Source organism: Callorhinus ursinus, unplaced genomic scaffold, assembly GCF_003265705.2.
Source record: "Callorhinus ursinus isolate GAN/ISIS: 27379988/994484 unplaced genomic scaffold, GSC_fseal_2.0 scaffold42, whole genome shotgun sequence".
Classification (NCBI taxonomy): Eukaryota; Metazoa; Chordata; class Mammalia; order Carnivora; family Otariidae; genus Callorhinus; species Callorhinus ursinus.
This window is the reverse complement of record NW_027397104.1, coordinates 13000449-13017643: the sequence shown is the minus strand read 5'-3', so window position 1 is coordinate 13017643 and position 17195 is coordinate 13000449. Positions and strand designations below refer to the sequence as shown.

The 17195-nt window shown below is 41.6% G+C and overlaps 2 long non-coding RNA genes across 2 annotated transcripts; one reads left to right on the top strand and one right to left on the bottom strand.

The window, feature by feature from the left end:
- The first annotated feature begins 639 nt into the window (after nt 1–639).
- On the top strand, nt 640–12850 carry LOC141370695 (uncharacterized). Its single transcript, XR_012374958.1, has 3 exons — nt 640–718; nt 11460–11548; nt 12629–12850. It is a non-coding gene; the product is annotated as an uncharacterized lncRNA (long non-coding RNA).
- On the bottom strand, nt 8220–17051 carry LOC141370696 (uncharacterized). The gene is made up of 3 exons (XR_012374959.1): nt 16917–17051; nt 9241–9333; nt 8220–8514 (listed from the first exon to the last, which is right to left on the bottom strand). It is a non-coding gene; the product is annotated as an uncharacterized lncRNA (long non-coding RNA).
- Nucleotides 17052–17195: the final 144 nt, after the last annotated feature.

Here is a 17195-nt window from a genome sequence, read left to right as displayed (position 1 = left end):
ATTGTGAAGGCAGCTAGTAACATAAAAACGACGTTTAGCCATTTGTTAATTTCATTTGTAAGGCTGCCAGCTGAGAACCGAGACAATTGCTTTAATCCTTTGTTCCTTTAGCATGTTTCTCCCTCTGACAGTCAGCAGGCGTTTGACTTCCGGGGCTAAACTTAGGAGGCTGGCTGGGGAACAGCTTTTGCCCTGGAGGGGCTGCCCTTCACCCCTCACCTTCTAGCTCTCCTCTGCTCGGGCAAATAAATATGCAGGAACTGTTTTCACATGTGTTTGGGCCATATATTCAAGTCCCTAAGTCATGGCCCTTCATTTCTGACTTTCTGTCTTGTTGACTCAGAAAGAATCAAGATCAGGAAGAATATTGTTCTTCTTACACACTTCCAGAATTTTATGTGCGTGTGATGGCTCTACTGGTCAACCAGAGGCATGAGATTGCTGCATAACAAATGATCCCTAAACTCAGTGGCTTATAGCAATAAACATTTATTCAACTTACACTTGGGGATCTTTACAAGACAGGGGCTGGCTTCTCTAGGCTAATTTCAGGCTGTGGGTGGGTCTGGCTTTGGCTCCCCGCTGCAGGAAAGGTTGGAGTCTGTTCTAAGTGTCTTTGTTCTGGGGCTGAGCTGGCAGGGAAACAGCTATCCGGGTCAGGCACAGGTCTACTCATGGTGGAACACTGGAGCCCCAGAGGGCAAGCACAACCATTCAGGTATGTTTCCAGTGTCTGCTTTTGTCACCATCATTCCATCACCGAAGTGGGTTACATGTCCAAGGCCAAAGTTGAAGAATAGGAAAAATACACTTCATTCGTATGGGAGCAAGACGAGGGAGGGAATGATATAAATCTGTCATGGCAGAATGAAGAATTGAGACCCCAAATTCAATCTATCCCAATGGCCCATCTGCGTAGGACAGGTTGAGCCTCCTGGTGAAACAGTTCCTGGCAGGACTGGGGTATAGGAGGGTTAAAAAAGCAAACTGCCATTAGAATGGCAATAAATCAGATTAGGCAGTTATAAAGTTATAAACTGTATTTGCTAGCATCCTTCATTCTTGCATTTTTAGGATAATTACGATACACCCACACCTTCTTCTCCAGTTACTCTCCTGTTTCTTCCCTGCATAGATAGTCTGCTATTAGCACTGAAGTATTTTAAAGCAGTCCTAGCTCTGGAGTTTGAAAGATCTGAATTTGAATCACAGATCTACTGTGGATTTGCGAAGTATCCCTGAATGAAGCCTTCTGTGTTTCTTGACCTCTGTTTTGTCATCTTTAAATTATGACGATACCTGTGCTGCAGAGTTCTTGGGAGGATTAGACATAAACTTGCAAGCTTTCTGGCCCATAGTAGGGATCTAAAAAGGGCAACTGATTTTCCTATCTTTTCCTTAGCCTCTCCCCCTTCTCTCTGTCCTATTATCCAGCATCTACCACAGAAATGTGTTTGTTGGTTCAGAAGGATCAGTGGACATTTGACCATTTGTCACTAGACAAATAACAATTAGAGACCCTAACATTGTGTGTGTGTGGGGGGGGTATCAGGAACACACCATCTGGAGGTTGGCAAATATCTGGCTTTGCTGTCATTTCTGTGGGGTATCTTGGGGGAGGGGGGAATGTAAGTACAGAATTTCAAGCATGTCAGTGACTAATTATACAATCAGTTTTCATCTAGGCCACAGAGAAAAACGGATTTCACCCCCTGGCAGGGTGCTTTAGGTGAATAGGGTTTAGAAGCTTTAAATATTCCTTTAGAAGAAAGGACCCCTTGAGATCCTATACTTCACCTCCAACTTAATGTTCAACCCCACTTCACCTTCCTAATATGCATTGTCATTTCAACTCCCTGATAAACTGTGCACTCAGTTGACTAACGTATGGTCTATTTCGAGAAGATATGGTTCATCTCTTTTTCACCACTGTATTCTTAGCACTTGGCACAGCAGATGCTCTATAAATACTTATCAAATAAGCAAATAAAAGAATTAATGACTAAACCTGAATTTTAAACAGAAGGACTTCCTAATTAAACACACACTAAACCCATTAATTTTATTCTCAACTCCAAATGCATTTTTATTACTCTTTTTCATTTCAAATCACTGTCAGTCCTAGACCTTAATATTTGAATTATAATACCCTACTCTTTGAGATTTACCGTGGAATAGCCTAATTTTCTACTTTGCATGCGTGCAGCGTTTAGGGGTTAAAGAGGAGCTCATTATAATCTACCAGGGATATATTTGAATTTATAAAATGAAAAATAATGTTAAAAGGAAGCTCCCATTATTCCATAGTTCAATCTTTAAACAAATGGACTTTAACTTTTTAATTCTCATTAAATTATATAATTGCCCTTGGACTGATTTATCTTTATTCTACTTTCTTTAGAAGAAAAAAGCAAATGCTTGGCAGTCATTTAAAGGAGTTATCATAAAATCATACTTCAGAATTTGAACTAAAGTAGTAGCAGTTCAAGGCTTCCAAGGAACTCACTAATCTATGAAGTTATATGTGTGTGTGTGTAAACATAATATATGCAATATATTCTAATCTGTTAGGTTATATAAATACATATGTAACACGTAGCTATATATAATATTTTAATCATATTGTTCCATATGTAATGTATATATAATGCAGAAGCATATAGTTTCAAACAATGCATTAAATCTTGGAGTGTTCTTTTCATGGAAAACTCTCTAAGTAATGTGGCTTTTTATTATAATTAATTTAATTTGAAAAAGTTCATAAAACTGTAAAGAAAAAATAAAATCACCTATAAGGGGGACATTCCTGTAATCCTTATTGGCGCTACCCAGGAAAAAAGAAGCCCTATTAAATTTTTGGTATATTTCTTTTTTTTTCTTGAGAAGATATAAGTAGATATGAAGATATATATACATATATATATATATATGGAGAGAGAGAGAGGGAGAGAGGAAGAAGGAGCGGTGGGGCAGGGGAGAATTAGCAAAATTGAAGTCACACAGCATTAGCAGCTTTGCTCTCCGCTTCTTGCACTCAACAATACACCGTGTATAGTAAGCAACTTTCAAAGGTTTTTATTGATATCATTTTAGCGACTTTAGTATAACATTCTATACCATGTATTTACCAAGTCCTCTGATATTGGACATTTTCTAAGATTATAAACCAGACGGTAATGATGTTCTGCTGCCAGCCACTTCATCCCACCCAGCAGCAGGCTTCAACCTAACTGAGTAGTAATGCCCCTTTTGATCAGATTTGGAACCCAGGCCAACCAGGTGGTCCGTAATCAGACAATAGGGTGGTGGGTCTTTGGCCAGGGCCCCACCCCTGGTTGAACCAGCCAGGGTCAGCGGAGATGGTGTGTTCACAAGGTAGACAGTGGAGCTGGGCAGCAACTGTGGTGGTATTCAAAGGCGGGTAAGATGGTTTTAGGTGGTACTGACACACATGAGTAGTCATTGGTTTTGGTTTTGTTTTGGAGTATTTTTTTAAGATTTATTTATTTATTTGAGGGACAGCATGAGTGGGGGGGCGGTGGGAGAGGGAGAGGCAGACTCCCCACTGAGCAGGGAGCCCGATGCGGGGCTCGATCCCAGGACCCTGAGATCATGACTTGAACCAAAATCAAGTTGGCTGCACAACAGACTGAGCCAGCCAAGCACCCCTGTTTGTTTTTAATGAGCAATATAGTACTATCAACATCAATCCTCTTTGCATGAATACTTAAGTCAGTTTTAGTGATGATTTATGCCTTTCATTCCTTCATTGAACAAATACTTCTTGAGCATCTCTTGATGCTCTCTCAAATACCTCTTGAGATCCTAGGCTCTGTTTCTAAGCACTGGGGATGCCACTTTGAACAAGACAGGTATGATTTTTTCCCCTTGGGAGGCTTATATTCTAGCCAGAGAAACAAATAATAAAAAAGTAAACATAAATGTTTGAGTTCAGGTAGTGATGAGTCATACAGAGGAAATAAAGGAAAGTAAGGGAAGGGAAGACAAGGAGGCCTGGATATTTCTTCTCACATTTCCTTCTATGAAATGAGGAAATGAGCGGTATGAAGGTAGAGGGGAGCGGCATTCTCTGCAAAATGAACACGCGTACAGAGACCTGGAAGAGCAAGTTTAGTGCATTCCAGAGAGCAAAGCCAGCCTGCTTGACTTCAGCAGACCAGGCAAGGGGAGCCATAACGAGGTCAGGAAGGTGAGTCAGGAGCTAGGTCGCAGAGGGCCTGGTGAGACCTGGTAAGGATTTACCGTGCTCAGAGTGTAATAGCAAGCACAGGAGAGGTGTAAGTGGGCTTACTGAACTATATTTATATTTTGAAAACATAATCTGCAGCTTCGTGGAGAACCAATTGGAAAAAAGCAGGAGCAAAAATAGGAAGACAAGTTAGGAACTTAATTAATGCCACAGCCAGATGTCATGGTCACTTGGAGCAAAATTATAGGAGGTGGATGTGGTGAGAATTGTCAGATTCAAGGTATGTTTTGCAGGTACTGCTGACAAGACCTGGCTGAAGAGAAGTTAAGTTTAAGAAAATAAAGGATGACACCTAGACATTGTTTTTAAAGATTTATTTCTTTATTTCAGAGAGAGAGAGTGTGTGGAGAGGGACAGAGGAGAGAGAGAGAATCTCAAGCAGACTTCCCACTGAGCATGGAGCCTGCCATGGGGCTCGAGCTCACCCCCTGAGATCATGACCCGAGCAGAAACCAGGAGTCGGAAGCTCCACTGACTGAACCACCCAGGTGTCCCAGGGTGACACCTAGACATTTGACTGTGCACCTCAGGCAATGGTGATGCCATTTACTGAAAAAGAGAATCCGTGTCAAGGGCAGATTGGAGAAGAAAAAATGGAATAATTTTGGTTTTAACAGGTTTTGCTTTTTAAGCATACAAGTGGAACTATCCAGCAGGTAGTGAGATATTCAAGCCTGAAGCTTAGAGGGAAGGAGGGAAAGGGATTCTCACGAGCCCAACGATGCTACTTCAAGCCAGGTGCCTGGATGAGCTCAGCCAGGGAGTGAGGACAGCCTGTGAGGAGGGCAAGAGCTGGAGCTGGTGGCTGGACCCGTCCGAAGTTGATGGCTCTGGAGGCTGGGAAGCAGAAAAAAAGGTGGGACAGGAGGATGGCAAAACAGAAGACAGAACAGGAGGGTGCGGTGCAAGGAGGTGGTGGACTTGGTAAAGGGGAAAGGAAGCAGTGCTCCTCCACTTGCTATTATTTCCTTAGCAATAAGCTGAGGGCCACGGCTGGGAGGGAGTGCCAGAGGTTTGAAAAGAGAGAAGGTATGCAGCAGTCGTCTGACCACGTGGGCAGGAAACGGAACAGAGAATTCTAGCAGAGTCATCCTACAGTTCCGAGAACCCACTTGAGCTTTGTGGCAATGCATGCAGAGCAAATGTCTTTTTCGCCCATCTCATCCATTTGGCTGCTTGGATGCAGACGTGGGGAAGACAGAGTTGCATATGGCTAGGGTTTGCATTTTGTCAGGGAAGTAAGTGGAGGTGGTCTCCAGGCAAAAGAGTTGAGGGTGCATCCAAGGACGTTGTGGTGACAGTCCGTGGCATCTAAGCTGGGTAAGGAAGTAAGTCAAGAGGGGAGAGTTGGACCGGGGAGAGGTCATGGGGTGGATCCCTGAATCACTGGAATGGTGTTACTTTTGGGTGAGGAAGAGATGCTGTGGATATCACAAAGTGGGGTGATGGAAAACCAGATTTTGGAGGCTGCTGATAATAACAAGATCTAGGATGTAACTGTGGGAGCAGGTGAGTGTGGGAGGGAGGTGAGTGGAGGGGAGGTGTTGGAGTGAGGTTAAGGAACTGGAACTGATCGCCTACGTAAGGGGTTCTGAATCCTGCCTGCGCATTCAGATCAACCTGTGAATTAAAAAAGAAGAAAAACCCAAAAAAGCAAAACAACAACAACAACAACAACAAAACCCTAATGCCTGAATCCTATCTTGACCAATTAAATCCATATTTCTGGGGCTTGGGGAGGACCTGAGCACAGGTAATCTTTAAAAACATCCTCAGGTGATTCAAATACGCAGGTAAATTTGAAGACCAACCATCTATACGGACGCTAAAGTCACCGAAAATGATGTCTGAAGCAGTAATGGACGGAAACGCGGTGAGCCGGTTGCTAAAATGCGCCAGGCATGAAGCAGAATGACTGGGTGGGGAGGAAATGAAAACTGTCTAACATCACCTCCAGAGAGCCGGAGTCTCTGAAAGAGAAGCGGTGATGAGAAACAAGAAGAATACCTATTTCCCATTCCCACCTCCAGGACCTGGAAATATGGGGCATGGAAGCAAACACAGCCACGATTTGAAAGGGCTGCAGGTGGGCAGGATGCAGGGGGATGATCCAGGTCTTAGAGCAAGAAGGCAAAGGTATCCAAAGAAGAGTGTGGAAAGAAGGGTTCAAAGGGAAGACAGATGTTGCTATTCAAGCTCTGAGCTCCAAAGGCCACATTGGAAAGGACAGAAGTTTGGGAAGGAACGGGAGAGTGGCTCAGTTAAAGGACTGTCCAGAAATGTATGGATGAGAGTCCCTGTGTTGATCTGAGAGGTTTGCACTTGTGGTGACTAAGGCCAGTGAGGGTGTGAGATATGATCATTAGTCCCATGGCCTCTTAGGGAAAGGGGGAAATTAATTCTAAGTACAGCTTCCTTCCTGGGATAAGGTGCTTAGGTAGTAGGTGATGATGAAGCAGGTGGAGGAAGCGGGTGGGTGGGCTAATGGGAGGGGAGCCCGTGCATCTCTAAAGCCCTTTCCTGTTGGACTGGGGACAGTGTCAGAGGGTAGGAGAATAGTCCTGCAAAGAGTAAAGTATGGGCTTCCCTTAAAATCTTGGACACAAACTTAAGTGCTTTGAATCTCAGGACTTTAACTATATTGCCATTATCTGTTTATGTGCCTGTCTATAAGTAGGCTTTCAGTTGCCTCAGCAAAATCTTTTTATTTATCTTTTTACCCCTAGCACCCTAGCATAGTGCCTGGTACAGAGGAGGTACTTAATAAATGTTGGATGTACTGAAATGAAACGCTTAAAAAACCAAAAGCCAAAGACAAGGTCTTTCTGTGTCTACAGTGAAGTAACCGAGTGAGACACAATATTTTGCTAGAATTTCTAGACCGTAACGTTACCAGGCTGGACCTATTGCTAAGTATACTTACATATCTAACTACAAACAGCACTTTTATTTTTACTCATTAAAAGAATTAAATTAAAATAGTTTATGCCAGGAATTGGCGCCATAATATATGTGTTTAAGTACTACATTAAGAAATCAATATTTCTAGCTTGCACTAAGTACATTAAGCATCCCTGAATTCAGGAGCATGAACAGTGTGTGCACTTAAGATTAATTTCATGAAAAGAAAAGATAAATTAGATCAGCCAAGCCAAGGAGACAGTGAGACCTCAACATGGTCTTCAGTACTAAACTCTTTGCTCTATTCTGGACATAGATTTCTCCCTTTGTTTGGAGTTTGTTGTTTGGAATCAGGACAATCCGGCACAAAATGAAAGCAAAGAGGCTCTCTACTAAAGAATCAGCTATCTGTTCTCAGCCTCTTGTAGAATCCTGCTGTAGTTCTCCCTTATTTATAATACCTTATCTCAAAAACACAAATAACACCTGTTTAATATGGTAGCTTGCTAGAATGTTATTTTTCTAAAAATCTTTCTTATGCTGCATATCAAAATAAGCCCCAAAGTTAAGAATATATGTGTGAGGATAAAAAAGAAGAAAAATAAAGAACAAGATAATTCTGGGGCGCCTGGGTGGTTCAGTTGGTTAACCTTCTGACTTTGGCTCAGGTCATGATCTCAGGGTCCTGGGATCGAGCCCTGAGTCGGGCTCCCTGCTCAGCGGGGTGTCTGCTTCTCCCTCTTTCTCTGGCCCTCCCTACCACTTTTATTCTCTCTCTCATTCTCTCTCTCAAGTGAATAAATAAAATCTTTTTAAAAAATACAAGATAATTCTATCTTGATGCAACCCAGAGGCAATAAAAAAGATTCAAAGGAAAATATTCAAATATACAGAAATATATATAAAATCACAAATACGTAAATCACAAAACAATAATTGAAAGGAAAAATATTTTCATCAAATGTGAAGAATGATTAATACCCATATTCAAGTATATAAGAAAAATAATCTTAATAATTAAGTATTCAGAGGATACAAGCAATGACTTCACACAGGAGATACAAATTATAAAGAAAATTAACAAAAAATAACAATCAAAATATTAGCTTAATCCTATCAAATGAGCCAAACTGGATTAATAATAATCCATACGCTAGTGAAGATGTGATACAATAGACTAGTCTCCACTACAACTTGATTCAGGGAGAGTTAATAGAGCTAGTTCTCTGCCCTCTGCTCTCTAGAACAATCAGCTCCACTCTCCATGCTGGCGTAAAGATGACATTCATGTGTTCTCATTTACTTGGCAAACACTGCATTCGATTACAGGTGAATGCTCCATGCTGGAGAAAGAACAGCAATTAAATCATAGAAAATCATGTTTCCTGTGTGGATAAATGCAGAGGAGCAGGCTAGAAAAAAGGTCTGATAACAATTGGGTATTTTTTTCATTTATCATGAATAAAATCCTGCAGGAAATTCTGCCTTGAACATTCTTGCCAATGTCATAGCATTCTCTCTCTCTCTCTTCTTAAGATTTTATTTATTTATTTGAGAGAGAGTGAGAGAGAGCATGAGCCGGGGGGGAAGGGGAGAGGGAGAGAGAGAAGCAGGCTCCCCACTGAGCAGGGAGCCCGACGCGGGGCTCAATCCCAGGACCCTGGGATCATGACCTGAGCCGAAGGCAGATGCTTAACCGACTGAGCCACCCAGGCGCCCATAGCATTCTCTTTTTACTTTCACTCAATAACCAAAGATAAATCTGAGTGCCATCCTGCATAAGTACAGTTTAGATTCCTTCTTAGTGGCGTAATCCACTGATTTCTCTTGCAGGATGTGGTGAATTTTCAGCAGACCCAAAATATGGATTCATCACTCCAAACTAGCCCTTTTCTCTAGCTCATTCCTATGAATCAATATTTTTTTTTTTACTTTTAATGTATTAAGGTTTAAATATTTCAGGGATTTTTCCTACCAGTCCTAGGCAATGATAAAAGAGATCTGAGACAGAAGAAGAAGGAAAAAATGAAAACATAAAGATTAATTTTCAGCTAAAATAAGCCTCATACCTTTGGGTTAGAAATTGCTTTTATTCTCTGGGAGTGCTCGCAACTCTTCAGACTTGGCAGATTTTTTTTCCCTGAGATTCTCATCTCGGTGACCTGGATAGTGTACAAAATGTCCAGCAAGCTGTTCAGTAAGTGGGAGGAAATCATTGATTTATCCTCCCTGTTTTACCAACTACCAAGCAAATCCATTTAGAGGTGAGACTCCAGAAATGCCTTCTGAATGAGTGACCAGCAGTTAGACATTGTGGCCTCTGGGACAAGATGATGTTGGCAGCCAGAGTCGAAGCTTTGCTGATGTTCTCAACTTTGCATAAATCATTTCAACTGTCAGTCTTGCTTTCTCTTAGTGGCCAGATGAGGACGAGAACAGTGATTAAAATCTACTCCTAGACGTATTTATAAACCATTTTAAGATTCTCCTAATGGGTTTTTTTTTTCCTACAAAGGGTGAAACACTTAATTACATTAACTATCTTTAATGCTACACTGAGGGGGAAACTTTTATGTATATGTATATTTAAAGAGGCATTGCTATATTGAGGGAGAAAATGTATATATAATATACATGACATATATTATTTGATGCCGGTTGAGACTTCCCTTAAAAAAATAGTGTCTTAAATTTATTTTTTTAAAAAGCCTGTTTAGAAAGGGCATAAAGATTCATTGAGGTGGAAGATGTTTTGTAAGTAAAGTATGATTTGGTGTAAAATTTGTAACTTAATTTGAACAAAGGTATAGGAAGGATTTCGTAACTCTCAGTTTTAACAACCTAAACTACATTTTCTTTAGTCAGTGTGTTTGGGTTTCCTTAAAGTGATCATGAAATGAAATGAATGAGCATCTGCTACCTGGCATGGGAATGAAAATTTACTTCCTTCAAGCTACGGGAGTTTTGCTAGGGTTTAATTTCTATGTAAAGTGGAAGGTTAGAATGTATTTGCCTCTAGTTGGTCCTGTCTGGCTGTAAGATCCTTTTAGTATCTCTTTTCTAGGAATTATTCCTAGGGCATTCTCACAGAAAATTTTTTGGGAAAAATACAGTCTCATTTCCTTCTTTCCAAAGACCTGCTTGTTTGAGCCTCCCCCCAAATCAGAATTCATTGCTGCTGCTTCTCGGTGGGAAGCTGCTTACTCTGGGCACCCCCCACCCCAGTACACTCATGTGCTTCTGCTCTGAATTAGTTATTTATTTGCAGACTGATTTCTTCCGCCAGGTTATAAGCTCCTTGAGGGCCAAAATTGGTGTCTTATTCATTCAAGCGCACTCTTCTTCCAAGTACTTACAATCGCAAGAGACTCCCTAAAAGCAGAGTAGAATTGTCGACAACTTCCCACAGAGCAGGCTTCCTACATTTGTTCAGCGAATATTAGATGTAACTCAGAGGTTGCAACTTGGTTTCAGAGATAAGCATAGCTCGGTAGCACAGTGTGCTTTTTCTCTCCAGCCCCTGATGCCCAGACCAGCCTGCGTCCTGGAGTGATGGTTGGTTTTCCGTCTTATGCATCTGTTTCCTCAGCACCTCAAGCAGTGCCTGGTAGATCATTATCACCTTTAACGCACATAGTTCTTACTGCATTCCTAGCGCTTTACAAGTGTTAACTTGAACTTTCACCCCAATCCGCTATTACCCTCCTCATTCTACAGATGAGGAAATTGAAGCAGAGAATGTGACAACATTCAATACCAAAATAGTGTAGGGTCAGAGGCCACACTTCCAGACCATATTTCCTCCCACAGGGAGCAGTGTTATTCTTTGGAAACAAAATGAAATCTAAGGGTCATTTCCTGGTAGTTGACCATTCTTCAGGATTTCTAATCCCTTTCGACGTGTCCTTCAGTTACTAATCAAATAGAAGAGCTCAGAGCCTGTTTTGCCAAGAAGGCCAAACTTTATTAAAATCGTGGTGTTCGAAGTTATCTAAACCCACCTCACTTTCTGAATCCATTTTCCCTCAACTCAGCCTTGGTGAAAAACAGAGTGCAGCCTGACCCAGTGATAACCCCATTAGGGAGTTTCTTTCGTGCAAACAGCAATTTAAGCAAATATGCCCTTCTGTTTTTCCTAGTGCCCTTTGTTATTGTAGTAAAATCCAAATTGGGCTCCATGTGGGAAATCAAAGAGCCGAAGACAGGGGGACTTTTCATTACATGCAGAAATGCAACAGAATGCTTTTTATTCCCATCCAAGCAATTATCGTTTCTCTGCATATCTAAGGAATGGAAGATCTAAAAAGCAGCCAAGTGCTAGAGCGGCGTCTGCTCCTTCACCGTATGGAAGTCTCCCGTCCTGTGTGCAGAGTCCAGGTAAGTGCTGTCCCTCTCCAAGCCAGCTGGTCTGCAATTGCCCTTGCAGTTCAAGTACTCCAACTACAGACGTTGTTCCTACTTTCAACCTGATTATTAAAAGCCAACTAAAGTAGTTAAATGTTTAAAAAAAGGTGAAGACCCGATAAAATGTAAAAGCCTCTGAGTACTCTGTTGGCACTTAAATAATGTAGCCAGGGACGACGCAGGAAGTCATTTTGTGTTATTAATCAGTAATCGGGAAGCATTGTGTAGTGGTTTAAGTGTCTTTCCCTTGGCTAACATCTGTGAATTGATCATTGAAAAATCTGATAAAGGAACATTCTAAAAGTACACAGTGAAATCCAAATGATTACCATCAATTACAACTCACCTTTTGTAAGACTCAAACTTGACATTTTAAAAACGTTTTCGTTATCGCCTTGCTTCAAAATGAACAATGTGCCTATGGTTAAAATTCTACCTTTCTTTCATCAAGACATTTGAGACCTAGAAGATTTCATCCTCTACTTCATACTGATTTTACTTCTATAGTTTTTAAAATAAAGAATTCCTGCCCCTCTCAGCACAGAGTCAGCTTGAGATTCTTTCTCCCTCCCCCTCTGCTCCTCTCCCTGCTCTCTCTCTCTGTGTCAAATACATACATACATATATAAAATCTTAAAAAAAATTTCATGCCCTCTAAAAGCTTTATTTTTTCCTCAAAATCTTGTTCTGTAATCCTGACCGTGAAAAGTACTGCCATCTGCTGGCCATCGGTATATAACGCAGTATGAACAGTTTGGGGTCCTTGAAGAAAAGACTGTGAAAAAGCACGTGCATTGTTAGAAGCAACCCAAGTAGAGTCCACTTGTCACTTTAGAATTGACCTTTAAATTATAGCACCTCTGTGTGTATGTGTGTCTTTCTCATAGAAAGTCAATGTGACAAACGTTAGACAATACTGACTTGAAAGATTTAAAAAAAAAAAACTGTTTTGCTGCCCCCTGCTGTCAAGAGCCAGCATTTCTGAGCTTTCATTCTTGTTAAAACTAAAAGCGTAATTAATGTGTTTGTTCTTCTATTTATTTACTCATATAGTCGTTCACTCGGTTATTCGTTCAATGAATGACTATAAGCCGTACTCTGCACCTGTGCACCATGCTGTGTGCAAGACGACTGGGACACAAACCTGACCAATGAAACAAGGAAAGAAAAACGAAGAATTTCAAGGCAAATGACATGAAAATCTGTTTTAAAGTGTCCCTAGATCTAGTCCATAAATTCAGTGGTATCAAACCTGTGATGCCTGTCTTAATAATAGTCTGAGGAAGAGAGGGAAAGGGAAGGGGAGGGGGCGGGAGAGGGCAGGCACAGTGCGGTGAGCATGGTGTGACCCAGTCACGGCAACACCTAGGGAACAACCAGTTGCTTCTTTTTTTACTTTAAGTCCATTAAAACCATAAAACTTTTCAATAAAAAGCTGGATGAGGGACGCCTGGGTGGCTCAGTCAGTTCAGCGTCTGTCTTCGGCTCAGGTCATGATCCCAGAGTCCTGGGATCGAGCCCCTCATAGGGCTCCCTGCTCATAGGGGAGCCTGCTTCTCCCTCTCCCACTCCCCCTGCTTGTGTTCCCTCTCTCGCCGTGTCTCCCTCTGTTAAATAAATAAATAAAATCCTTTAAAAAATACAAATAATTTTTTTTTAAAAAGCTGGATGAATTTAACAAGAGCCTGTTCCTTTTGGAGCAAGATTTGCGTCTAATGTTTTAATTTAATTCTGGCTGTTACGGTCAGATGGTCTAGAATAAAATATTGCATCTGGTATAAGATCTGTGGGGAGGCCTATGGAATTCTCAGTAACACCATGTTTCCTTTCACTCACCTGCGCTCCATTTGGCCAAAAATAGATATTTTCAGTTTGATCAGAAGCTACGTCAGTGATGGCCGATAACATCATAACCTACTCTTCAATTCGGCCACTTGGAACATATGGTGATACCATAGAGGTGCCATATCTCTGTGAAATATTATCCTTTGGCTTGAAACTTGGCGCCTCCCTCCCCCTTACCTCCTCCCACCCCACTTTACCTAGCTACTTCCGGGTTGTCTTTCAGGATCCCCGCATCACCTCCTCTGGATAGTTTGTCCTGATTCTTCCTGAGCTACCAGTCTGATTAAGAACTCCTGTCTTGCATTTTCCCTCAGCACTTTATAAGTACATTTTCTACTGCACTCTGTGAAATGATTGTTTAATCATTAATAAGCTCCTCTACAGCCTCACCCTCCTTCTGGATGGCCCTTTCCAACTCTTTGCCTTTATTGAAACCTAGTCAACCATTTCCCTCCACGACTCTCTCCAGGGCAGGCCAAATGTTCTAGCGTTCCCCATATATCATGGGACTGCTGGTTCCTCACTGCCAACTCCAGATTGGCTTGCTTCCTGATGTCTATAAAACTAGGACTATTGTGAGGTCTCTGACCAGCGTTGGGGCTCTCCCTTGCCAGCCCTTCCCAGCAACTGGATCCTGGCTCCCCGCCTTCCCCTTTCCCCAAGTTCTGCCACGGTCCCAGTAGATGCAGAATGATCTCAGACAATGCACACGAAAAGCGCCTTCTGTCCTATCTGATGACGTGATTCAGTTGTTCACTTTTTGGATCTTGCCATAACCTAGGGCTACAATTCTAAAAACTTGAGCTTCAATATCTCCCTTCAGGACCTGCCCTCCTTCCATTTCTCACACCCCTTCATTCTACCACCACTGAGCTGAGACTTCTTTGAGCCCTCCAGTGCCTTCACCGTCACCCAGCTCCTTCTTGGCCTCTGCGCTGTGTAAGGCTGGACTCCCATTGTTGATAATGTAAACTCACCCCCCAATACCCTCCAGTCCTTGAGACCATCGAGTCAGACAATAGGGGCCTACCAGGGGAAATTATATGCCCCTGTAGATTGGTACCATTTTAGATTTATGGTCCCTAATCTGACATGGTCCCACAACCATGCCAAAAGTACGCCATCTCTCTTCAAAGCCATTTTGTAACCCTATCTTTTACTTTGTTGAGAATATTAGGACACCAGGAGGGATCTCCTGTAGGTTCACAACACCTTCTCTTAAATTTATCTAGAGCCCCCGTCCTACCTCCTTTTCCCAGACCCGTACCCCCTTCTTCTGATACAGGACCACGCTCCCCATCAGTACTTCTGATCCCATCCCTCTGGGATGCTCCGGGACCCTGCCTCATTAGGCATCCCTCTCATTCCTATCTTCCATTTTTCCTTCTTCTCCTTCTGTGTGAACTTCTTCCCCTCTGCTTACAAACATATTCAAACTCCCTCATCATGAAAGGAAAGGGGAAGAAAACCAACATTGACTTCTTATCCTCTTATGTTTCAATACCTCTCCTTTTTCATACAAACTTCATGAAGGGAGGTATCTGCTGTCTCCTTCCTCACTTCGAGACCATTCCTTACTCTCTTCAATATGGTCAGTTTCCGCTCTTGGTGGAATGATCAATGGGAGGGTTTTGTCTTTATGTTTAATATTCTACAGTCAGATGGTTGAGAGCTTTGTATGTATAAGGAAGTGTTTATTTGGTTTTAAAGTTAATATTCAATTTATTAGGGCCACACAATCAAAAACAAGTCTTAAGTATTTCTTAAACATTTATGTTCTATTTACGAATTGTTATTCTATTTCTATATTGGGTACAATGAGAAATATCATCTTTGCTTTTTCACTGATGATTGTATTAACGATTATCGGTTAACATTTCCATGATGAACAGAATAATTTTCCTCAGTTCTCTTTTACAATTATATTCAATTAAATATTTTAAATTTTTCAAAAATTTTACGTATTTTATTTCATGTCGAAGCATTTCACATTCCTGACAGGACACATTTATAACACCTATAAGCAAAGCATTTCCAAGAACTCAAATATTTTTAAATGGAATTATTTATATACTTACAGAATTACCTATATTACTCAGAAATACAGCAAATCAATTTTTTTGTTTGGGGGGGGTTACCCACAGCTTACTGTCGTCAGACCAGAAGGGAATGCAAAGATTTCAATAGCAGCAGCTACTTTTACATTCAGATATTTCCCAACTTTGTCTGTGCATCCCATCAGAGAAATTATTACTTTTGCACCATGAATACTTTCAAGGACCATTGAGCTCTCTCTTATAACCAGCAATCACAAAGGCTCATAATGGCATTTTGTAAGTTTGTCCAAGGAAGAAAGTTGATCATGGCTAATCCTACTTGAGATTGTTTCTTGGGAAATTTGGTTATCTGACAAATGTTGTCAAAAATAGTATAGTCACGGGGCGCCTGGGTGGCTCAGTCGGTTAAGCGTCTGACTTTGGCTCAGGTCATGATCTCAGGGTCCTCATCGAGCCCTGTGTCAGGCTCTGCACTCAGCGCAGGGGTCTGCTTGAGATTTTCTCTCTCCCTCTCTCTCTGCCCCTCCCTGTGCTTGTGCTCTCTATGTATGTATGTCACTTTATAGAAAAATTAAGAAACATCAGAGAACTTTCAGGTTTTTCAAGTAGGTATGAAATAAAATTTCACCATTTTAAGAAGACACACTAAGGAATTTGTTCAAAGTTGAAAATCCTATATGATTGATGTATATACCTATATATGTATATATGTAATATATAGACTCTTGAGATACCTCTTGTCCTGTTGAGAATTCCCCATACCGATCAAAAAGAGAGACCACTATTACAAATTTTGTCTTCCATTGATTCTAGGGCTTGTTAAGAAAAAATTATCTAAAACTTGGAAATAAGCCAAAGACACATTAAGGCATTATCCAACAAGTCTCCCCTAGGGTCCTCTGCTTCTTGGGTGAGTGGAATCCCCTTGGGAGGTGGGTGAATTTGCCTTGAACTACATGTCACACACACACACACACACACACACACACAAACAGTGCCTAACAACCAGCTGGGGGTTGGGTGCCTGTTTTCTTACAAGAGGTTAGAAAATTGCTTAAATTTTGTCTAGAATTGCCAATTTCCTCCTATTAATGGCTTGTGAATTACATCCCTCAAAAAAACAGACCAGATTTGGGACAATTTTCCCTTCACAGACATCACATGTTCAAGAGCAAATGATTGAGCCCAGACCTGCAAGTTACCGTAGAAAAGTCCAGAAGTCCAGTTTAACCCTTTCCAAGTTTCAAATACCTCCTTCTCTGAGGGTCTTCTAACACTTCCAGGATCTAACCTGTTTATAGGGCCTAACTTTTGGCAGAGACCCAATACTGAGTAGAAACTGGACTTGCTGGTCACATCAAAGCACATAAGTTGGTCAGGGTCTCCTAATTCCCAAGCAGCCATAAATCCCAGGGTATCAGGGCCCCCCCAGTAGTCACCTTCTGATCAGTGGACTTCCTGCTCCTCCGAAGAGCAATCAGCAGACAGACTCCTGAAATACCGCATCTGAGGGACTCCCAGCCTTCTGCCCTTTCAAAAGAACACCCCAGTCTTCTACTTTCTATTCGTTAGCCATTTCATAAATTAAAAGAAACAGAACAAACTTTACATTGTAAGAAAAGGTAAGACCTAGAGCAAAAAAAATAAGAGGCTGAGAGTCTTTACTATTTCAGTAAACGGGTTATAGGGGCGCCCCCCCCCCCGCCACGGTGGTATTT